The sequence below is a fragment of the Aulonocara stuartgranti genome (genome assembly GCF_965226115.1).
Source record: "Aulonocara stuartgranti genome assembly, chromosome: 3".
Lineage (NCBI taxonomy): Eukaryota > Metazoa > Chordata > Actinopteri > Cichliformes > Cichlidae > Aulonocara > Aulonocara stuartgranti.
In genome coordinates this window covers 33839844-33865568 of record NC_138941.1, presented here as the reverse complement: position 1 = coordinate 33865568, position 25725 = coordinate 33839844, and the positions used below count along the sequence as shown (strand labels likewise).

Sequence of the window (25725 nt, the reverse complement as noted above, 5' to 3'; positions counted from 1 at the left end):
GAGGGACGTCAGGAAAGCAGCTTGTGCAGCACAAGTGTAAAAAGAAGTAAGCAGTGCTTTACTAATGCCTAAATATGGCATCAAAAGAGCATCAAACATTATCAGCTTCTGTGGTCTCCATACAATCTATTAGTTCCAGGAAGCAACAATAAACAAACCACACGTCTGCCTAATTCAGCCGGCGCTGGTATATACCGTCCCACTTTATTAGACACACGTGGTGGAAATCTGCTCTGGTGGTGGTGCGCCACACAAAGATCTTGTCGAAGAATTATACGCCATCTTTCAAAAAGCCAGATGCTGCCCTCTTTGTTCTCTATCACCCGTCTTCCTACCCCGTCGACACTAACAGCTGTTCCCTCAAACGGCAAAGGCAGGAAACGGATAATTGAAAATGTCGATCTCATTAATTATCATGGTGAAAGTTGAAGAAGCAGCTTTCATTTAGGGAATAAGTGGCTCATTCGGATTCAGACCTGAGTGCTTACAAAGCAAAATCATATTGTATGGCTTAAGGCACCAGTTATCAATGCTTTAACATCACATCAAGTATCTGTGTGTATGTTAGGGGGTTAGTCATACCTAGAGCGGTTCATCAAAAAAGCTTTTCAGTTCCCCTACAGGGTAGCTTATTTTGGGGTTTTAGGGCTTATTAACATCCAGCTGGTAAAAATACAGTACTGTGAAAAAAGCTGGAGCCACCCCTCATTTATTTATATACTCCAAAGATAACACAGCTTGACAGGAATACATTATATATATTTTTGCATCTACAAGTTTGTTTGCAAAGATCTATTAGCTGAAAACTTGGAATATCCTGACATGGTGTGCACTGTTTTCATTGAGGAAACTGGAGAAGTTGAGTACAAATGAAGAATGGATGGATTTGTGAATGCAAAAAGTACCATTGGGTTTTTATCCAACATGCAATCGCATCCAGAAAGAGTCTGAATGACAGCAGCTTCATTTGCACGGATGGCAATGATCCCAGACACACTGCTAATGCAATAAAAACGTACCTGGATAGAGAAATACTCAATGAAACACTTCTCAGTCATCGATTAGCCTCCCCATAGCCCAGACCTCAACATTATTGAAGCAGTGTGGGATCATCTTTAGAGAAGAAAAGGCAGCCAACATCCAAAGAATAGCGTTGAATGTCCTTCAGGAAGCCTGGAGAACTATTCCTGAAGACTACTTCAAGAAATTACAAGAATGCTTGTCTAAGAGAGTTCAGGCTGTGTTTGCGAATTAAGGTGGTCATACCAAATATTGACTTTCAAGGCTGTTAGAATTGCACAAATTCTGTTTTTTTATCACAAGATATTGAAGTGAGTCAATATAACATTTATTTAACCAGGTACTTCTTCAAGAGCACTTCTCACGTAGGGGTACCTAGGAAGAAATATCCAAAGTTACTCAGCAGTATGCATATAAAAGCACCTCAACACACCTAGTAAATTTGAGTTGAATTCTGCAGAGAGCATTTGTGGCAGCGTTATCACAGACAGACGCAAACTTCCACACAAGAAAACCACAAGATGCGACACAAATCAAACGTAAGCTAGTGTTCCTGTTGTAATAACAGCGGTGAACAACTTCACTTAATGTTAAAGACAAAACGAAAGCCTTTTATCTGAGCGCCGTATGCCTTATCTCTGAAATACAACTCGGCTGTCAAAACTTTTGAAAGTTTCTAGCAACTCAAAACAACAGCACGAAGCATTACTCACAAAGAGAGGAGGATTTCATAGAAATTTGGTGACTAAATGGTGCAGATTACAGTTGCTTGCATGGCAGACTTAAAGCTCTCTTCCTGGTCCATTTAGAGAGGTGCCAGCCACTCTTGTACCTGTAACACACACTACAACTCCTAATTGATTTTACAAGGCAGCTTAGGCTCTAATTGCTGATTTGCCTGGGGAGATTCTTGATCCAAATGGCTTAGCAAGTTCTTTTGTGGCGTGCTGTTAGGAGATTTTCATTCATGGGAGAGTAGTTGGGACGGGGATTGAATGAATGCATCAAGAGGCAAGTTGTGTAGGGTAAACAGATGCATTCCACGTACCCTGCATCATTCATTCTATATCTTGTTTTAAAGTTATCTTTTTTCACTTTTTTTTTTCCTTTTGGAGTGACAGCAAAATGTAAGACGACGATGGTGATGATGATAACTAGTGACTTTATTCCTGACTGCAAGATTAAGAGAGGAAGAAATCAGCGCATTCTGGTAAAGACATGCAAAAATGCTTTTAAGGATTACATTTCGCAAACTCTTCAAGGCAAATCTCCTTGAATCAGAAATTAATTGGCTCGAGTTTAGAGTAAATGTCCCTGTTTAAACACTGTTTTAACTTTTGACAGGGCAGATGAGTAACGGGATAACAATATTAAAAAGATCTGAGCGATACAGCACTTTGAATTCCAGAGTAATTGATTTAATTCCCTTCACTTAATCAGCAGCGAGGCACGCTAACAATAAAAAAAATTCGATTCTCTGCATGATCAAAACTTCTTATCTCTTGCTTCCTTTTGATACCCGGTGAAACCTAAATCAAAACACATCAATAAATTGTTTTAATGGTCAATCGGCGCCACGCTAGCAAATGCATTAATCGGCATTAATCACTGCAGAAGGAAGTCTCATTCAAATTCACATTATTGAATGGCCATTAAGCTGATGCAGTTGGTTTTAACACCACTGCGTTAAAGCCAGTCACATGACGCTGCAGTAGCAAAGGGCAGTGGAGTCACGCGGCTTCAAGCACTGTAGCTAATCCATAGACAATGGGAAGAATGCTGACTTGGTGAGCAGATGCATTTGCCATTTTCACTTTTATGCTCCACTGGGTTTTTTTTAAAGGTCCAGAGTTATCAGCATTACTGGACAGTGAGGCTTATTTTAGTGTAAGATTTCAAAAATGCAATAGCGCAAAAGGTCTGTGCCCCCCCTTTTTTCTTTTTTTGTTTAGAGCTACAGCAGCTTTTCAAGTTATGTGACATCACAGTTAAGGAATATATTTGGATCAAGTTAATCCAAAGTAGCTTATCCTACTATAATATTATTGGCATTCCTCTTAGGGTAGCATGGTGTTGCAGTGGTCATTTTGATTTCTTATGCATTGTGGATAATGTTCAGTTCTGGTGTTAATATTTAGTTAGGGTTTAGTCTAGTTAATATTATCTTCCATGCTGCCTTGTTTATGTGTCATTTTCCTGTCTAAGTCTGTCTTGTCCTATGTGTATACTTTTAGTTATGCCCGTGCCTTGTCCCCCTTATCTGTTCCAATGTTCCTCTCCTTGTGTTCCTTTCCATTCCCCCAAATCTTTTGTGTATTTCATGTCTGCGTGTTCCACGTCCTTTTGTTGTCATGCCTCTCTCTCTCCATGTGTCCTGTTTTATTTTGAAAGTCTTGTGTTTCCATGTTCAGTGTGTTTAGTTTCGCTTCCTCCATGGTGTCAGGTTTATTTGTGTCAGTTGTGTTTCCCAGGTGTTTCCACTTCCCTCATTACTCTTCTGTGTATTTAAGTCCTCTGTCTCCCTTTGTTTAGTGTTGGGTCGTTTGTTTGTTTTGCTACCTGTTCTGTGATTCTCGGCTCTTCGTGTCACAAATTTTATGCTTCTGATTGTCTCATGTCATGGTTTTCATGTTCTTGTTCAGGCCATATTCATGTCTTAGTTTTAATGTTTTCGTTTGTCCCCAGTTCGCCTTGCCTTGTTTTTGCTATCAGCCTAATAAATGGCTTGCTTTTTATTACACCTTAGTTTTCTCTCTCCTGTGTCTGCTTTTGAGTCCACACCTCAGACACATTAGCCATCCCGGCCGTGACAGTCTGTGCCTCTGTGTTACCCCCGCAATAGCCTGGCAGCCAGTTTAGGGCATACCCTGTGTTTCCTTACAACATTTTGGGACCATATTATTTATATTTAAAACAAATAACTCATTTAAAGTTTTTCATATTTTTTTCCCATCCATCTGGCTCAGTTGCAGCAGGGGCCTCACGCAAGGTGATTTCTTGCAGATAAAACTAGTTTTACCCCGTTAGTTCTGCCCCGGTACACCCTTCCATTCATGTGCATTTTTATTAGCGATTATCTCTTATGCAGCCATTTTTATGCGTAACACCAGCTCAGGCTCAGAATACAGACATTAAGGTAATTTCCCGGCAAATGAAATTTTTGCAGTGATCTTTTGTGCATTTGGTTATACTCAATGCACTTCTTTTTCTTATATAGGATGCTTATTAGAAGGAAAAAAATCATAATGAGATCATATTAATGGACATTACAAGTAATTAGTCCAGTCAAGCAAATTATGAAACTAAAGGTCATTTTAATTTGCTCATTGGTTTTACTGACATTGATCGTTTACCTTTCAAAATAAAATGCATTTTCAAAGAAACTGCAAATATGAATGAGGAGAGTTTTAAGAAAGATTTAGTTGAACTTGCACGTACATATTTGTCACTCTTACTATAGTGTTACTACGTACTGTAAACTAATACTGCATAAAAATAAAGTGTGCATTACAATTCTAATATGATTCAGACATAATAATGTGCCACTGAGGCTTTAAGCACTATTCCAAATATATTCGCCACATCACAGGATCAGAAAACCATGCATTTAATATTTTAAAAACAAAGGTCCCCTTCGAAATCTCAAGGGTGTAGCATGTCTCTGATCAGCTCACATATCCTGCGTTGTTTTGGCCCTAACATCCAAATCTGCTCCTCAAACAGCCGAGAACTAAACAGTATGGGAATTTGATGGGAGTAATCTGACAGAATATATGCAGTTTCATAAGACTAGCCAGGCAGAAAATAGATTGGGGTGGGGTTATGATTTGGGGAGCGTTAGGGTGGGAGGGGTGGAGGTTACAGAGAAATAATGTGTCACTCACAGTGCTGAAACTGCTGCTGCTGGAACCGAGGCTGAGGCGTGACCGGCTGCCTGTCCCACGTGACAAAAATGTAGCATCTTCACCTTTCACCTCCAACTTAAATCTTCTTACAGCTAAAAAAAATAAAACAAAATATTTTTTTCTCCAATTTGATTTTGTCTCTAACACTGACGTAAGCACAGTGTGCGCTTTGACAGAAGAGCAGGGTAATTATTGAAACATATGGATGGCTGCCCCCCCCTCTTGACCCCCTCGCTAATGATGCTTGGCTATTACAGAAGGGCATGGGAAGGACACTTCTGCCATTAACTGATGTATAGAACCACAAACCCGTGACTTTTTTTCTACACTTGTTGGCTACAGAGAAGCAGAACACTGACAAAAAAAGACACACGACCTTCTTTGCACTCAAAACCATTCATCAAAAAGGAAAGCAAACCTACGTACTGGATGTACAAACTTTCACTAAAAACCTGTCACTTGTGTTGCTTTTAACTAAAATCTTGCTTTTCATGCGGAAGTTTCACTCAGCTTCACTGTAGCATCAGTTAGTGTGTTTGTGCTTGTCCTGTTTAACATCTATAGATTAATAGCTCAATATTGCCACAGTCTGTGTACAACATGAATATGCAACGTGTATCCTCTACATTAATATATGCTGAAGAGTAGCTGTATTTTACCAGCCCTTGATAGACTAAGAAAGGTTTAAATAGGTTGCTCTCAGTGGATGCTGGTACTCCGGGTTTGAACTCAAAATTACAACAACTCCTTAATCTTTGCCACATCAAAGCCTTTGCATTGGCAGGAGATTCAATTTAACTCTAGACGACCCACTTCAACTCCATTAACTTTCTTTGCAGTGAAAGGGATCGGGGGAAGATGCCTCCTCATAATGTCAGCTCGCTTGGGGCATTTTTTTTTTCCAGCTTGGAAGCTGCAGCTCCCTCTCATGTTAATGGACCCAGCGATTACCCTCCACAGTCCATGCAAAACATGCATACATCCCCCAGGTGCATCGCAGTGTGACCCAGCCAACTGGCGCTTTTGTTCATGCAGTCTCGTGGCTATGGGCAAAAGTGATGCTGCTACACAATGAACTAAAAGCTTTGGCGGACAGCAAGAGTCCCCAACACAATGGTTGAAGCTGGTCCAGAAACAGTGATTGGAAATAACTTCGCTCCTCCAGCTACATACAGGACTTATGTGTTTCAGCTAAAATGCAAAATGGATTCAGCATCAGCACCAGCTAGATATTTGTATAAGACCATTATTGAAATGGAAAGCAGATATGTGACACGATACTGTGCAAAAGTCTTGCCATTTTGATTCAGCCTAAAAAGAAGAGATGTTTTCCTAATGATACCATCTGAAATTGGTTCTTTGCTAAGTTGGGCATTATGCGTATAAAAAGACCGGTCCAGCCCTTGAGTTAAGTACTTTAAGCTTGAATGATTCATAGGTCAGTGTTAACTGGCTTGGCATCAAATAAATAAATGAATAATTAAGACATTTCTCTTACACTTATCAATTACAATAACTTGGTGAAAACTTTGTGGAAAAGCAGCTGATCAAAAGGTGGTTGTTGCTCAGTAGGTAGACCAGGTCATCTGCTAATCAGAAGGTTGATGGTTTGATCCCTGACTGCTCCAGCCTGCATGCAAAAGTGTCGTTGGGAAAGATATTGATCTCCAATGCTTCTAACATTTATCTGAATGTGAATGTTAGACGGAAAGCGGTCAGAAATAGAAGAAAATGTTTTGGTAAATGGGAAATCCGGTATTTTGAATGAAACGCTTTGAGTACTTGAGTAGAAAAGTGCCCTATATAAGAACCAGTCCATTTACTACATACCAGCGTCCAAGAAAACACTCTTGGTGGCTCAGGATTGTGCACATTAACCCATTTAAAAAAACTCACCTTAAAAATACATTTTAAAAGTTTTCACTTTGACCATATTTGTGTCTGACACAATCTTGCTGCGCCGTTGATTTTATCTTCAGGCAGCGTAGAGCCGAGCAGAAGTCCAGCTGAGTGGGTGCGAGTTAGGAAAATGAAGGCCAGCGAGTGCATCTGTTCAGTAATTCTAAGAGACATTTTTCACTCCACTTGTGCCTATGGAGCACCTTAACATATTTCCCAACTGGCACATAGCATTCATCTTTGAGTGGTCCATAACAGCAGCAGAGTCATTTTCCCATCCGTTCCTCCCAGTTGCTAATTGTGATAGAAAAAAAAGGATTCAGCCATTCCATTTTTTTTCCCTAAACGACTATTGGACACCCGAGACCAGATGGTCTGTTTGTGAGTGTCACCGGCGGCCAGTTGTTACATTTGACAATTTTGGCTTATCTGGCAAGTATCAGTACAATTTTTGCCACCTTCAAGAAGGCGCAACTGGGGAAAAAATAGCGTTTGGATTGATTTCATCCCTCATTCGGTGCACAGCAAATATTTCTGACAAAGACATATGGTGGAGAGAAGTGCACAACAGCAGGCTGCCCAGCCTCTTGCCTGAGATGTTTTCGCTTTATAGTTTCCGGCAACATGCACATTTAGACAAGCTACGTATGCGGTGTTTGCATGCAGGATGCAGGAAGGCAGGCAGGCACAAACACACACACAAACTGCTTGAGCCTGACATTGAGGAAAGTGATATATCTATGGAAACATAAACATCCCCCTTCATGGAATTCTCCCAAGAGGATTTTTTTCTCAAAGTATCATAATGTTTCCAAACGTAACTCACTGACTATTTTATGCTGATATTTCAAAATCGTACACATCAGCCTAAATGACGTCAACCTATTTGTCTCCACACAAAAACGCTATGCATGCCTGATGTTTGCTGTGCCATGTCAGGAAGTCCGTCTGTCTTCCGCTGAAGCAATCTTTGAGAAATAGAGTCTTTCACCTTCAGTCCATTTGGAATTGGCGGGTGGGGGGATACCGACCTGACGTTCAAAGTTGCTCGCTGATGCCGAGTCCCTGTCTGGGCTTTGGCAGCTGGACTGATAGCCGCTCCTTTGGAATGGCAGCTGTTGAAGGGCTTTTTAAATTGCACCTGGGTTGATGGGTGGCTGTCAGGAGGGCAATGGACGGAGAATTTCCAAGGAAAGGGAGGTGGGGGTCAGGGAGAAGAGGGTAGAGGGAGTGTGGAGCTCAGAGGATAGTGACCCTGACACTGAGATTTACACAAAAAAGAAAAAAGATCTCAAATCCTGGGCAAAAAAAAATGGCAGTATAAACCAAAGGCCGTGAAATAATGGTGTGAGGTGATGTTGCTGGAATAAATGGAGCACTAAGGTAATTTAGGTAGGCTGCACATCATCTCTGTTCATCAAGTGTAATATTCCCAGGCTGTTTACACACAGCAGGATAATATCACTTTCTTTCAGAGCTTAATCACCTGCCAGAGATACAAATGGAAAATGTCAAAGGACAGTGCTCTCATTTTCCTTTTCAGAGCGGCTCGCATTAGCTTTTGTGCCCATCAAGTCTTACAATTCCATTAATTACAAAAGCTTCGACATGTTTCCACTGGCTTCAGAATGAAATCATTGTGAACACACAATGGTATCTGAAATGAAGTGAAGTGAAAGCACTGTCTTTTGCCATTTACAGTGCAGTGGGAGAGCAGGTGTCATGTAATGGGAGTCTTTCAATCTCACTGGCTAATCTCGCCTTGCTGTGGCTGTGCTGTGCAACAGATGGTGTTTTAAGAAGGTCATCATGTCTGTCTCCCCTAGTTTCACTATTAGGGGATATTTAAGACATCATCGAGAATCTGTCAAAGTGCTGCCATACAGCAGCTAAATAAATACAACCGGTATTAGACAGCTTAGACGCTTTAGAGACCTCTGTGGAGTGTTTAAGAATTGTACTGAGTGCACAACAAGAAGGAAGCTATTTAAATACTAAATACTAACTAAATAGTTCTCCCACATATACTTCTTAAGGTCTATTGTAGAATGACGAGCAGTAATATCTACCTTTGCAAAGACTATTAGTTTTGTTAGTAATTCCCAAAACCTCTTTATGGCTGTCAGCTCTCTCTATCAGTGTGTATTTAAATACTGCTTAACCTTTGCAGAAGTATAGCTGGACTTAAGCAAGTGCAGTGCAGAGTTAATGTAATTTCGATAAGGGCTTCTTATATTTTATATCACAACAGACAACGAAAACTTGAAGTAAATATTCTGTATTTTCTGCAATGTAACCCTTATTGTACCTTTAACCCCAAAAGTCAGACTTACACCTTCAAAAAGGATTATAAAGTGATATATAATAGTGTGCACAAGCAACCTGCTCCAGAAATACATCATTCGATCCAGTTTCTTTAGTTAAATTTATGAACAATGCCAAAGATAACTGTGTTTGACAGACATGATTGTATTTTTGCACCAACAAAGTGACTCTAAAGCAGATAAGCTTACCTAAGTGAGTTCAGACTTCTTAAATAACTCCAAATATTGACTTTCAAGCTTGTTAAAATGGGACAGTGTTTTTGCCTTATATACTCTATTATATATGTATGTTTGCATATTTGTCAATCAGTTCTTGCATCTGACTTCTGTTTTCCTAGCACACTATAAAAAAATGGGTGTGACTCAAGAATTTTACACTTCACTGTAAAAAAATTTCGCGCTGTCAAAAGGTTCTTATTTTGACAAAATTTAATCACTTTAGTACTCTAGAACTCAAAGTGGATCTCACTTACATATCAAAGATATATTTTGGATTTGCAGTTCTCCAAAATGCAGAGCACACTTCAGTCAGTGCATCTTTACAACTATCCTCTCATTGACGCATTCAATGGACATCTGTAAATTGTAGTTGTAAGAAGATAACCTTGATTACACTCTCTTCAAACAGACTCTGCACTAACTGGCCTCTGTTTTAATGAGGGAACTTTGCATCCTTCATCATTCCCAGTTTTCCATATGCTAAACGCATTCCAGTTCTGATTTATTTCACGTATTTCCTCACACTCTCACAATGTTCTGCAAACCCACACATTTCCTTCTATAAGGCTCTGATAGGAGGCTACCTGAGTGGCTGCATTCGTGGACCGAATTAGCCATAAATCTAAAAAGGGCAGCGGAACCTCTGACAGGTGGCTCTCTTATTGCCTGCTGATTGCTGGAGTGTACCTATTAATCATTTTCTGTATCCCCCACGGGTCAGGAAACATTTTTAGGTGAGGGATGGATCAGACACAATGGGACTACAGATTTTTCCCTGTCCTAAATCTGTTTTGATTTGCTCGTGCATCGTTTGCTTCACCCCAAATTATGCTTGCAACAGATTTTTTTCCCCCCTACTGAAAGATATGACTGATGCTGAGAGCCATGTTGAAGAGAGATTAACATGAAATAGTTGGCGGGCTTTTTTAGGGATGTCAGCTTTTACACATGTAGCTCAGTATTAAGTTCATAGTAATTACAACAATGGTTTGCAGATGATTTTGTGTTTGGAAATGTAAAGGATTTGTCATGTCCCAGAAAACGACTGCCTGCTCTCAGTCCATTCACTGAATCCAGGCACGGCACCCATAAGCCCGAGCACAGCGCCATGATTACACACCAGAGAAATGGCAGCGTGCTGTACATCAAACTGTAGCCATTTAGTCTCAGTAACTCCATGATATAACTCGCATATAAACTAGAAATAAATTCCCCTTCAGCATTTTGACAGCAGCTATTCAAACACTTAGCCCTCATGCTCTGCAGTCGTATCCCTTTGCCAGAATCAATTGTGCTGGCAACCATTGCCAAGCTGGAATTTTATCTCTCAGCTGGAAAAAAAAAGAGAGGAGGGGTGGAAGGGGGAACAGAGCATGGAGATATGCTGTTTATCAGTCACACCACTAATTTTCTCTCCCATCTCCCCCAGTTCCCTCTTTTTGAAAGTGAGCTTGGTAATAATCTACAAGACCTTGAGCGCCTCGTGCACACCGTCAGCCATGACACATCCCAATTTCTTTTTTTTTTTTAAGTGTTATTTTTCTTTCTTTGGTCGATCCCTGACCTTTTGAGCACCTCCCACATTTAATTAGTACTAAACTAAAAAGCTGCTCAGCACCCCTCCTCACTCTCCTTCCTCTTCTCTTGTCCTCGTGACTCTTTTTTTTTGGTGGCTCCATGGGAAATATACCGCATTCACGCCGTGATTGAATATCGGCGGTGAAGAAGGGGTTTTTGTAACGGCGTGGAAAATTACAAGGGTTTAAGTGTCAGACACATATGCCTGCCAAATGTAATCAGTGTGTAATAAATGTTTGCCCTTTACACTATAAAAGCAATGGCAGGACTGAATTAGTTCAGCTCAAGGCTGCACATCATTGCGTTGCCGTAGCTCTGATTAAAATTATTTCCCCGACAACAAGACCTGCTGTCTTCACCAGTTCCCTTTCTTGAAACTTCTCCCAAAATGACATTAACCTTTGTTTTTTATCATAATTGCTTTCATGATGACATGAACATACCGTAATCTAACATGCTTTTCCTTGTTGTGTTGTTGTCCTGCAGCTCTTGAACTCTTTGGAAGTTTGCTTGAGTGCTGAAAGGTAAGCTGCTAAAGTCCATTCACATGCAAGACTCATTGAATAAATAACAAAAATAGGCTCATTTCATTTTAAATTCAGTTTCCTTCTCTGCTCATTCCTAGAACTGTGCTAACGTTGGTTTCAGTGGAAGCACAGAGGTTAGAGAGCAAAAGGCCTCTCGCTCTTTTCTCCCCGCTGTTTAATTAGCGTGGTTTGAAAAATCAGGGTGCCGCTTATGCAATCGCAAATCCTGCCCAGCCAACAAAAAAACATTAAAAACTTGTTTTTAACCACGTCTGGCAGAGATAAATGGCACGCCTCGCCCGTCTTCTCTGCTACCAGTGCAATATTGCATTGTGGGAAGACATGTGGAGTGGCAGAAATCTAAGTGGGCATGTGGGTCGTTCGATAATGACAAATCTATGTGGGCATTTTCTGTTTTGTTTGCAAAAAGAACTAGAAGTGCTTGTCTTTGCATTGTGTGCATGCTTTGATATGTTGACAAGACTCAGTGAGTGCACTGTGCACAGGTAAAAATACACTTCTCTTATTAACCTCAACCACATAGCTGCGCTGCATTAAAAAGAAGGAGCGAATATTTCCTAATTGAAATGCTCTATTCATTTGCTCTGGCTCGCCCGGATGAGATTCTAGGGCTTGGTTAGTTCAATAGATGGGAAAGACTCGGAGAATGATGTATTACATTCTGCTGCTTGATGAGAGAATGCCGAAGATTTCATTAAATGAAGGATTTTTGGGTGGCTGCAAGAAGAGTGGCACAATCGTTAAACAACCTCTTCATCCATGAAAGGCACGATGAATAGATATGTTCCACTAAAATACAGTATGGAAAATACATGCAGTACTGTGCACAAGTCTTGAGCCACCCCTCATTTCTTTTTATTCGGCTATCAAAATTGAGAAATAGGTGCAATCGGTGAAATGGTAATACAGTATATAAGGCAAAAGCAGAGTTTGTGCTATTCTAACGAGCTTGAAAGTCACTATTTGGTTTGACCACCTCTCTTACTCAAGCTTTCTTCTAATATCCTTTGGTAGCCTTCAGGAATAGTTCTCCGGGCTTCTTGAAAGACTTTCAAAGCTCTTCTTTGGATGCTGTCTGCCTTTTCTGTTTTCTGCTAAGCCCTATTTAAGCCTATTTGCCACATAAGAACTCGAAAAACGTATCCGTGCCTTCATCACTTCTAGACTGGACTATTGCAACTCTCTCTGCAATTAGTCCAAAATGCAGCAGCACGTCTCTTAACTGGCACCAGAAGGCATAAGCACATCACCCCTGTCCCCACTAACTTACACTAGCTTCCTGTCAAATATCGCATTGATTTCAAAATCCTTCTGCTCACTTTTAAAATTCTAAGTAATCTGGCCCCTAGCTACTTAACTGATCTCCTTGATCTGTGCAACCCAACGATAGCACTGAGATCCTCCAGCCAACTGCTCCTAATCCAACGAAGGTCTGGTTTAAAAACCAGAGGTGACCGTGCTTTGGCCATTGCTTCCACTCTGGAATAATCTCCCAGTCGACATCGGAATCAATTCAGTCTTTCAAATCACACTTAAAAAATACCTGTTCAACTTAGCTTTTGAAGCAAATTAGTTTGACTTTCATTCGGCCTACACTACACCATGTAAATGTAATTTTAATTATAATTGTACTATTATTATACCGCATTGCGGTTTTATTGTGAAGCACTTTGATGTACGCCAGTCTTTTAAATGTGCTATAGAAATAAACTTTGACTTGACGTGAAGATGATCCCACACTGTTGAGGTCTGGACTTAGAGGAGGCCAATCCACGACTGATCGGACAGTTTCCAGTTTCCTCAAAAGACACAACATACACCATGTCGAGATAGCCCAAGTTTTCAGTTAATAGCTCTTTGCAAATTGAGTTGTTGGCGCAAAAATACTTACCTTCAGAAAGCCTGGATAACTAGAACGAGAAAGTCTGGCCCCTTGGAAGCAAAGTTTGAGGGGTGATTCATCTTATTCAAGCACTACTTATCCAGGCAGCAAGCATTATTGTGACTCGCAGTGTGAAAGGTTATGTTTCAAGCTTAAATCACAAAGTCGGGTTGGAACAAAGATCGGAGACTCCACAGATCTGTCCAGTGTGCCGAGGTAAAAATATTTTTAGATAGAGATTGCTCTCAATTGCCACTGGTGAAATTACCAGATAGAGGTTAAACACGATGTTAACATGAATTACCTGCAAGCAAATACAGCATCCATAAAAGTTTGAACTGATTAGGCTGAACGTAATCAAAGCATCTAGCCCAAACAGGGAAATGCACTGTAGGTCTGCGAGCCATTAAGATGACCTAATGCAGTTTAATACAAGAGTTTTCCATCCTTGAGGATAAACAGTAAGATGAGATCATTTTTTATTTTCTCTGTAACAATACACAGTAATGAAGTAATCAAGCATTGTCAGAAAGTACTGTATTTTTATTTATCTCAATCAAATAATGTTTAAAGGGATTTTTCCCACTATATTACACAAACTCTACATTTAATATGCATCCATACTTACAATAGTTAATAAACAAAAAAAACAATACTGAAATCAGCCTTAGTTTAAATCTTAAAGTTTGAAACTTAATGCCACTAGGATCTCAAACTCTTTTATAACATGCAGGGAAAAAAGCACACACTTCACTTATAGGATACTTTAGCAGTAATTACTGAAGCCCTTTGTTGCTGTGTCGTGTTTCACTGGATCATAGTAAGGGAGCAGTTTGTAGCAGTGGGGGCATAATTAGTGATAGGCTTTGGACATGTCATACTCTGTTAGTCAGCCTCGCTTTAATTCCTTTGTCTCCTCTCTGCTCCGAGCGTTTATTCAGGTTGTGTGCCTTTACACAGGCATCACAGTGCATGAGCATGCTTAATGTATCTAGTAAAGGTTTGTTTTGCCTTATATAAGTCCTGGCCACATTTTTAGGTACACCTGTTCAACAGCTTGTCAGTGCAAATATCTAATCAAACAGTCACATGTTAGCAACTCAGTGTATTTAGACATGTGGCCATGGTTTAGATCAGGGGTGTCCAACTCGAGGCCTCAAGGACCGGTGTCCTGCAGGGTATAGATGTGTTTTTGATCCAACACAGCTGATTTAAATGGCTAAATGATCTCCTCAACATGTCTTGAAGTTCTCCAGAGGCCTGGTAATAAATTAATCATTTGATTCAGTGTTGTGTTGACCCAGGGTGCGATCTAAAAGGACATTGGCCTTTGAGGCCTGGAGTTGGACACCCCTGGTCTAGATAACCTGCTGAAGTTCAAACTGAGCATGAGAATGAGAGATATAAGGTGATTTAAGTGACTTTGAATGTGCCATGGATGTTGGTGCCAGATGGGGTAGTCTGAGTGTTTCACAAACATCTCTAGGGTTTTAAAAAAGTGTCTTGATGATGATGTAGAAATAAATACGTGTTGCAACCACGGTATGCAGAAGAGCATCTTGTGATGGAATCCTATAGAGCAACATACTCTTATGTTGAAAGGGCTAAAACAGGAAATAGTTCCTGAAGGTGGGGCGCTACAGAGTTGTTGTCTGGAGTGAGTAATAAGAGTTTTGCTGTTCGGCAATAAAGCCAACTTGGTGTTGAATCTGCCATCACAGAAGACCACACCAGGTAGCCACTCATGTCATCTAAGATAAGGAGCCGAGGATCAAATTTGCACAGGCTTACCTTAACTGGACAATAAAAGATTGACTCCTCAGATCAGGCAACGTTTTTCCAGAGTTTCTGCTACAACAGTTGGATGGTAGGATCAGAATTTGATGTAAACAACGTGAAAGCTTGGATCCATCTTGCCTTGTGGCAACAGTTCAGGCTGGTGGTGGTGGTGTAATGATGTTGGGGATATTTGCTTGGCACACTTTGGCCCCCTTTTTAGTACCACTTGAGCAGTGTTTAAATTCTACAGCCGACCTGATTATCGTTGCTGACCGTGTTCTTGCCTTTATGATCACAGTGTACCTATCTTGTGATGGCTACTTCCAGCTGGACAATGTGCCATTTCACAAAGCTCTAATAATCTCAAAGTGGTTTCTTGAACATGACAGCGACTGTTCTCAAACGGCCTCCGCAGTCACAAGATCTCAATCCAAATAGAGCATTTTGGGATGTAGTGGCACAGGAGATTCACATCATGGATATACGGCCAATAAATCTGCAGCAAATGTGTGATGCTATCATGTTAATATGGACCAAAAAATCTCTGAGGAATGTTTCCAGCACCTTGTTGAATCTGTCTCCCAAATAATTAAACGAGCTTTGAAAGCAAAACCAGCACTAGGGCGGTCTAATATTGTGGCTGGCGAGTGTATTGTGTTGTCAGTTCAGAAAATAGAATTTATCTGTATGAACATTTGCTAATATATGCTCATGTTTGTCTTTCTTGTGTCTGCGCCTGTCTGTACTAATATACCTGTGCAAGTGCCCCTTTGATTTCCAGCTGAACAAAAGAAAAACAAATCATTCAATTCTAGCCAAGTCCTACAAGCTAGAAAGGCTTCAGTATTCAGCTGGCTCATGAAGCTCACTTTGTCTATAATTAGAGGAAACCTTTTGGGGCTTTTCATTTTCCTTTTTAAGTAGATCCCAGTAGCAATGAAATGCATAAAAAAAATGATATTGCATGATGCCAAAAGGTAGACTGGTGATTACAGTCAAAGGCCATTTTTTTTGGGCATGTGTCTATGCGTGGAGTTTGCAGAGTGGTTTCTCAACCTAGGCTGATGATGTGAGGGGTGGATGAAAGCTGCTTTGAGGATACAGTATACGGCTGGGAGGAAAAGCTTTTCCTTCACTCCCTTCCATTGCCTTTTCTCCAATTTTCCCTTTCTCCTTCATCCCCCTCCTTCATTTCCCTTCTTTCTGCCCTGTTTCATTCTCCTGCCACTCTACCCTTCCTATCTCTTCTCGCCTGCCTCTCCCCTCCCTCTGTTGTTTCCCTATCCAATTTTCCCCATACATCCAGTCCACTCTCTGTGTAGCCTCTTTCCCCTGCCACAGCTGTCTTCATACCTGCACTCATCTGTAACTGCTCTGCTCTGTGTGCTCCCTCTTTGGCTCTTTTTTTCCCACCATTAATTCCTGGCCCCACTTTCCCCCATATGATGTTGGCAGCAGTTAAGGACACTGTTCGCAAATTGATGATTAGACACATTTTCAGGAAGTGAAGATTACACAGTTCCATAATGGGTTTGGGTTTGTTTTTGTTTTTTTCCTGTTGCAAAAATTCACTTTGTGTAGTTAGTGTGGGATTGTTGCTTTAAACCTACAAGTCATTTTAAGATGTAGATTTATAAATGTGGAACATGGGGTGCAGGTGCATGCCCAGAGCCATTTTAAGGAATGCTCCTGAAGCTGTAACACATGGCACCTATGCAAAATTACAATCCACGTGCTTCTGTTCCTTCATCACGCTATATTAGCTTTACAGACGGAAAGAGAGGGGAAAAAAGCAGCGTCCCTCGAGGTGAACCTTAAACTTCCAAGGTGAGAGAACATACAGATTTTTACTCTCTGCTCTGGTTAACTGAAATGAATTACTCGGATAACTGTGTTAGGTGATGAAGAAGTAAATGCACTTAAACGAATTAGTTTTGGTGCATTGCAGCACGTGTGTATTCTTATTGAACAAATCTGGGTTTAAAGCACCTGGAATTCATGCGTAGCTATACTGATATTATTGTTTAGCACAAATGTCATGTAAAAAAAAAAAAAGATTGCATTGGTATTACTCTAGACCTTTATACTTTTCCATTAACCATCATCACAAGGCAGGCTTGTGGCTTATTCAGACTACAGATACACATCAAAGTCCAGTGTTTGCACAAAGCTTTCTTGTTGCCGACTATCTTAAGTAGGACTAATTTTCTCTGTATTCGGGGTAAATTAGGAATGCTTTCAAACTAACAAATATGGCTGACTGAGATAAAGCTCCACGCTGCCAGGCTGGGCTCACTCCAGAGGAAGGAAAAAGAAAACATGTCTGGTGAAAGAAACATTTAGAAGTACATTTTAAATTCACTATTTAGCAAAAAAAAACAAAAACATGGCAAACCAAAATATGCCTTTTTATTCGGGTGTCTATGGCAAATGACAAATTATGCTTCTTGCTCCCTCTTTGTGTTAGTCGTAGACAGGTGTCTTTGATCCTTAACACTGAACAACAGCAAAAAGCACTTAGGGTACAAAGTAAGAAGTTTCCCTTTTAAATTGCAGGAAAGTACAGGCAGATGCATTTGCTACATTTTAACAGTATTTTCTTTTCAGTCTGCCAACTGCAACAACAGTTTCTACTGTCAGTTATTTGTTTGCCGCGTTGTTTTGCTGTTCCTGCTGTAATTTTCATAAATGGTTTATTATTGTAAAAATGCATGTGCACGTCTTTGCTCATGCACAATACACGTTAAGTTTGTTTTCATGTCTGTTATCGCGTCATAGTTCATGTTGAACTATGACGCGATAACAGCTGATCACTCTTAATTCATTATCCCATAAAAATTTATAGTAGCTTGGCGTCAGTATTATTTCCTCAAAGACATCAGCATTTACATTACTGTGCACTGTATTCACAAAGAAGTGTCTTTTACTGTTTACAATTCCCAGTATTTTTACAGTAGTGGTTTTTTAGTGTAGTAGTAGTAATCGGAGATGGGAAGTAACGCGTAATCCGATTACTATTGTTTTCAAGTAACTAGTTACTATTGCAAAAAAGGATTTAGATTACTGTTACTTTCCCTTAAACATGCTGCGTTACTGTGTTACTAAACCGTGATTTTAGTAACGCACGTCATTACGACCTCCGTGGCAGCAACAGACATGTGTGGATCAACAGTGGATAATATGGAGCGCGGGAGAGAGTACGACCATGCAGCGTTTAAAGCTTGGAAGTATTCACATTACTTTGAGTTTGATTCTGTAAAAAGTGACAAAAACATTAGCGTCCGCTGTACACTCTGCGTGGGAAGAAAACTTCCTTCTGCAGTGAAAAATTAAGCTTCGAATCTGAGCAAGCACGGGAATGACCTCTGCGGCACCGGGCAAACCTCCCCCGGCCCCACTTCTGCTAAACAGATGACAATAGATTTAAGAGCGACAGGACTTAGTGCCGCAGAATCTTTGATTGTATTTATCTTTTGCTGCGTTTTACTTGCATCTATTTGAAAGAGTGAGTGTAAACACAAACTTATTTTATTTTATGTGCTGGAATATGCTGAAAATAGGTTTAAATGTTAAACAAATTTCTTCCAGTCAGAGAATGTTGCATATAATTTAATTTTTGCTTGATGCAACATGCATAAAGTTAAAAGATTAAAACTAATTTAAAACTAATGATTACATTTTATATGATGCATTATGCAGAAAAAATAGAATGGGGTGAAAGGTCTATTGCTTTATTACCTATTCAGGTTGTGTATCCTTTTTTTAAAAAGTAACTAAGTAATAAAGTAACTAATTACTTTTGAAAATAAGTAATTAGTAAAGTAATGGGATTACCTTTTTCAGAGCTAATTAGTAATTAGTAACTAATTACTTTTTTCAAGTAACTTGACCAACACTGGTAGTAATAATAATAATAATAGTAGTAGTTAGTTGCTACATTTTGAAAGGTGGAGTATGTATTTATGCTAACACATTACACTCTGTGATGCTAACAGTTATTGCAAATATTTAAAAAAAAAACTGAACCAGTAAGTATTTAAAATGTTTTAATTTTTCTAATTCCTATGAGATATTTCATCAGACTCACAGCTTAAATGTGTGTTCTGTATCTTATTCTGCATTCATGGAAAATGTTGTAAACCCCCACCACCACCGGCTTCATTTGCTTGATTGTAATTCACTGTCTACTATTTGAGAAGTCGAGGCAGCTTGCTATTGATTTTATTTAGAAGGCTTCTACCCTTTATATTATATATTTTATTTCTATAATTCACCATGCATAGGAGAGCAATTGGTTCGAAGTGCATGCATGAATCAATGTTTCCCTGGAACTAGCTCTGTTGACTGCATGCAGTTCAATACCTCCTATTTATGTTTTAATTACGATGATCTACTAAGTGTAGGGAGCTCTGGCCTGCTCTCACAATCAGCAGCAACAAGCCCGGTAGAGTATGTCATATTTTATTCAATTCTATACATACATGTGTCTGCACAGAGGATGGTGATCTGTAGTGATCCGCTTTCACTGGCATGGTTACAGCTGATGTACACAATGGGAATTTGGTAGAAAACGCTGAACACATGACTGACTTTTAGGAAGCTACACGGGAAATAAGCAGTGGCTCATTTTATTTGCGTCGTTCAGTTTTGGAGGTTTTTCATGCTCAGTTCTGATGCTCTTCGTTGGCAGTGTAGCTCCATACTGGGCTTTAAACCCCACCGTGTTTGTTCTGTACTGCTTTTGTTTGGCACACAACAGTATATCATTTAATCAGTCGCCATTAGAAGTGATTGCTTAACTCAGTATGCCATATAAGTGGATTCTGGCAAGCCTTGAAGCCATAAATTTTATTGACTCGAGTAATTAGGAGAGATCAATAAAAGGCAGTTTCTTTCACAGTCTTGCTTTCCCGGGACTGCATTCGTTGGTGCGCTTCTCTGTTTCCTGGTTCCACTGCAAAACGCGATGACAAAGAACTGCTTTAAAAAGCTGAACCAGAAGGTTTATGATGTATTTTATGAACATAGGTATCTCAGTGCAACAACCTTTTACAGTGTCAGCCTGAAGTCAGGAAGAAATATGATTCTATTCTAAAGAGAAAGAAACCACCAGGGCTCCACTTTTCCAACTTCTTTGCAATTTGTTGCCGTTGTTTTATCTGGTGCCGTTTGCAGATGCTCCACCAGTAATACCTATTATGATACAGTAGAGAAACGGCCCCATAGTGTGTTCCTGTCAAGTCTCTTAAGTTGATAGCTGTGTCTTTGCACACTGCGGGAAGAATCCCTTTCTGTCAAACAACAGCTGGTGAAGACAACATGATGCGGAGGCCACGGACGAGTGAGCCATCAAACCTCCGTCTCTGACAGCATTTTGGCAAGCCGTGTTTCATAAGAGTCTGTCTCTCTCCGCTCTGCTTTTGTGCTGCATGAAGCAATAATAATTGTGCTGTGTTCTCACTTGAATGGTAGACGTATCCCCCGTGCGGCAAAAACAGTCAAAAACGGGAAGTTTGGAGGGATGTACGAAGGAAGACCCACGAATTAGCATGAATGAAATGAATCACACTTCTCCAGGGAGTATGATTCATTAGCTGGAAAATGTTCAGAGGAGGCATTGGTGGCAACCAATAAAACTAATATAACTTGTCCTTTATGAGCCTGAGCAGCTATGAAATGCGAGATTACACTACAGATGAAGCAAGTCTTTTGCTGACAGGGTTCAAAGAAAAATTCTTGCAAGGAATGGATCTACAAGCTGTTCAAGTGAGCTGCGTGAATTTAAAAATCCATGTAGGAAAGGCCACGAAACCATTTCTTTAAATCATTGTGTTTCATCCAAGCACTAAAGCATTTTCCATCAATATGCTACACCTACGTTTTCCTGCAAACTGTTATTGAATCAAGCCACAACAACCTTATCCTCAGCTCCATCAGGGCCCGCTTTCAGTCCAAACCAAGCCCCTATTCTCCTTTCCTTGATCCCCTCTGAAAAGCAAAGTGATTAGAAGTAGACTTAAAGTTGACTATAGCAAAAGAAACCCCTAAAAAAAAACAACCCTCCCACCCTAAAGCTCCACCCATTCCCAACAGGACCTTCCTGAATCCCCAAAGCCTTGGGCATTTTATCAGCATCAAGGGATCAGGCAGTCTCTCCCACTCTCTTCAAACGGGTAGCCCGGTGTGTTCCGTGGCCTTGTGTGTAATCTCTTTGGCTGTCGACAGATCTCGCAAAGGGGTCAGCTGTGATAACAGGATCACTCAGGTGGAGACGCGGGCGGGGGGAGGAGACCGCTAAAGAAAGGGACAGAAGCTAAAAGGAGAAAAATGCAGGAAAGTGCAAGGTGAGCTCCCCCTCGCTCAGCAGGGCTGGTTCTTCTAATGAGAAAGAATACCTTCTTTTTGTACAAAAGATGCAACGAAATGAGACGTGCATGGACGTGCATGAGCACAAAAGAACAACAGCAAAGTTAAAACGAGCGAATGACTGAGGCAAAATCACTCAACGCTCAAGTCATGAGAAACTCATCTTTTTTGAGACGTTTGCTAATTTTAGACATTGCATAGACAAAACAGCCGATCCCGGACAGAATAATAACAATCAACAGATTAATCAATAATGGCAATAATAGTACTAATTATACAGCTGCAGCAGAATGAGCAGCCGGCTTTAGAGCTAAATGCAGCACAATAAGCTTTTGCTGAAAGAAATACAATCATGTCCAAGCTATTATAGTGGAAATAATAGAAAATCCAATATTTGGTTACAAACTGAGCCCTATTTGACATGGCTGGATGCCTGACAGAGCAGTGAGGCGCCCTGACAAGGCTGTTTTGCCCTGTCTTGCCCAGTCTGCCTCTTGCTAACACTCTGACCTGGCATCTTATTAAAACTGCTATTACACATGGACTGGGGGGGGGAAATAGGAGCAGCGGTGGACATAAATAGTGGAAAAAAATGGAAAGGTGAAAGTTCGCGGAAAACTCGGGAGCCTCGGTATCAATTTTACGCTTGGGCATCCAGCTGATATCAAGCAACAGAGACACATTACTTGTGCCCCATCACACATTCAAGCATATACACAAAGAAATGTATGCATGCAGACGCACAACATCCACAGACTCGCCCTTTTCTCCCCACAACCCCCTGTTTTTTTTGACTCTCTCTGACACACACATGCTGAGAAGCAGCATGGTAGGCAGTGACACAAAGCTAATGCCTTGTCACACAGGCTGTCAGCAGATTAGCCAGTGGATTACACCCCAGCCATTAGATGTGCACAGAGCGAAAGGCCACAAACATGGTAGCAAGAGAGTAGAAGAGGAAGAGAGTGAGGCAGAGTGTGAGGCTGGCAATGAAAAGGCATAGTCTGGAGTAAGGCACGGGAACAGTTAATAGAGGACAATTTAAACTTAAAAGAAGAGGAGGGAAAATAAATGGCGACCGCAGAAAGCAACAAGTCACACGTAGTAGATTTTGAATGGGGAAGATGTAAGGATAAGAAGAAAAGCGATTGTCAAGAGAATTTGTTGCCAGAGCAATGGTAACAAGATAATCACAGAGACAGGACAGGCAAAAAAAAGTAATAACAATGGTAAAGCGAGAGTCGCGGAGAAAAACAGAAAAGAGAGAAAGGGGTGGGAAAGGATCCAAGAGCACATGAGAGTCCAGAGAAGAGGGAGGGTTGTGTAGTGTACAGGTAGGGGGGGAATGAAAAGGAGTGGAGGTGATGAGAGACATGAGAGGGGAGAGAAAAGGACGCTTGAAAAACAGAAAAGGAAGGGGAGGGGAGATGGAAATGACAGAAGCAGGAGTGGAGATTAGAGGGGAGAGATGGGATGTGAAGCATCAGAGGACAGGGTTGAGAATTCTCTGCAGTATATTAAAAACAATGCAGCATGCAGCAGACGAGCAAAGGCAGATGATAAGAAGTGGAAGATGGACCGTAATGTAAAGGATTAGTGAAAAAAAAAACTTTTTAAAGCTGATTTCGCACATTTTTCACCCACAGTAGCCACAGGAATTCTAATATTATTACAGCCAGGGTTTGGCGTGTTTGGCGCTACACGTAGCTTACTCAAATGTCAATTTAAAGAGACAAACATACCCTGCTGCTAACATCTGTCACAATCTGCTCATTTCAAAGAGAATCATCTCGATTACCTTTGTCACTGAAGACGTTTTGTCACAATAGTCTAAAAGCTGATTTGTATTTAGATCATCACTGTACCGTACACCTGTCCCTTTCACTCCACGAAGATTCAAATTTGAGCAGAAAAAATGTTGCATATATTTAATATTTCTCTCTTTCATTAAAAGAAAGACAGAAATTTTGGGACGGGATCGATAGGACGGTACATTGGGCATACCCCGGCTGGTAGCAGCCCCCTTTTCTTCCCACAGATTATGTGTGTTTCATTCTGTTTAGTTTGTTTCTTTTGCCTTCTTTTTTCTTATTTTTGTTTGTATGTACTATAAATTTGGAAAAAGTACAAAATAAAAAGTATTAGAAAAAAAAGAAAGACAGAAATTACAATTTGTTTTAAGGCTACATTAACTGAAGGAGGCAAGGCTGTCTACAAAAATCTCTGTGTCTGAGTATCTGTGTACTTCCACTTTCAGGCTAATAACTGCAGGGGCAGGGATAGCTCAGTAGGTAAAGTGGTCGCCCCATGATCGGAAGGTCGGCGGTTCGAATCCACTTAACGGCTACCCTGAGGTACCCCTGAGCAAGGTACCGTCCCTACACACTGCTCCCCGGGCGCCTGCTTAGTGGGCTGCCCACTGCTTCACTGAGTGAATGGGTCAAATGCAGAGAAAAACAAGTAATTTCCCCATGGGGATCAATAAAGTATCCATTATTATTATAACTGCATTAATTTTGGGGGGATTCGACTAGAATAGGTTAACATGCTTTAATTTTCAAATCACATTATTCTTCCCCTGCTATGCATTACTCTATCTTTCCTAGAATCACTAGCTTTCAAATTACATAGTATGTATTGGTGTTAGAGGCTGATATGAGCTGTTCACCAATATATCAGTATCAGCATTTGTAAAAGCCAACAAATAAAAATGGGGGGAAAAAAGGAAAGAAAGAAGAGAAACACCCTTCAACCATGTCATGGTGTTGATGTTGCATAGTTTGTACACTAGAGGGCGCCCTGCAACTTCCCTGTTGAAGTTGTGGTTTGTTTTTGGGGTTTTTTCGTTGTCTTTTGTTGCTACTTTTGCGGGAACAGTGGGTTGCTCCAACTGTTTTTTTTTTATGGTCTTCCTTTTTTATATTTTAACGACATAACTAGCTACACATAGCAAATGTTTGAAATCTGTTTATGCTTTATGTGTCTGTAAGAAAACAAAATATCAGCCAATATATCGGATTTTTAAATCGCCGAAAGTATCGGTATCGGTCTTGAAAATCTTATATCAGTCAAGCTCTAATTAGCGCACTTGCTGGACAAGTTTCACCCAGATGTGCTGCACGGTTCTCTGGCCTTAGCAGCATAAGTAATTTGGATGTACTGATGAAACAATCCCAAGCTTCATTTAGTAGTCCATTTAGCAAATGACAAAATTACATTTTTTTAAAATATTAATTGCAATTTTATCTCTAATTTTAATGATACTAACTATCTGCTGCTGTAGATAATGGGATGTGATTTAAAAAAGAAGACTGTATTGTTAGGTTCTGCTCATCTCTCCCTCTCTCCTCTGTTTTTTTCTTTTCTTTTTTCTAACCAGTCTCTGATTCCTCGTGGAGAGGTGTCAGGCCTCCTCAGTTGGTGATTCATTTTACAATAATCTACTTCACTGCCACCGCTACCTAAAGCCCCCCCCACCACAAAACCACTTTGCAAATGTAATGACACATAATTGTCTGTTGGATTTGCCTGCTAGGGGCTTCGTTCTGAGCCGGTATTTGTACAAGAATGAAAAGAGGGAGATGTCAAGTTAACAGGGGCTAATATGAAATTCTGATATCCATTAGGACCGGATATTGCATTCAGAATAGCCATAAGAAGGATGCCATACTGTGCTAACACACAAGTCATGTGTTTATGTGCGCTTTGAGTTTCTAGTAGCATATAGACCAGTTGGTGATAGACTAAGGAGTGGTTTAAATGTTTCCGAGCTTGCATGTGTGTCAGCGTGTACATGCATAATGTATGTGCATGCATGCATGCATACAGGAGGATATATTTGCGTGTGTGTGTGTATTTGACAGCGAGTCTGATGTCATTCAGGACGCTTTAGCAGGTTGAGTGATCCGAACGTGTGCTGCGGAATGAGTTGCGACTCCGAGTGCCGGAGGGAGATGAGAGGGAAACTAAATGTGTGAATCCCCACAGGATATTTAGACTGTTTATTATGATAAGCTCCTGTGTGCGCGCATCCTCTATATAAACATGAATAAATACACACATAAACTTGTGAAGTAAGAATGAAAGAGAAAGATGAAAATGCAAACGGGGAAGCGGAGAGGAAAAAAAATGATGAGGAGACAAAGGAAAGAGGAAAAAAGAGTTAGGAGACGCGTCGAGCAGCGATCGGCTCGTAGTTCACAGCC

General features: G+C 40.5%; 1 protein-coding gene across 18 annotated transcripts in view; it reads left to right on the top strand.

The window, feature by feature from the left end:
• LOC309701940 (receptor-type tyrosine-protein phosphatase delta-like) overlaps nucleotides 1–25725 on the top strand; it is a 409167-nt gene that overhangs the window by 232368 nt on the left and 151074 nt on the right. For all 18 annotated transcript variants that reach the window (XM_082526274.1, XM_082526271.1, XM_082526265.1 and 15 more), the window contains exon 9: nucleotides 11432–11469. The gene's annotated coding sequence lies outside the window, so the exon portion shown is untranslated. The remainder of the gene's footprint in view (nucleotides 1–11431; nucleotides 11470–25725) is intronic.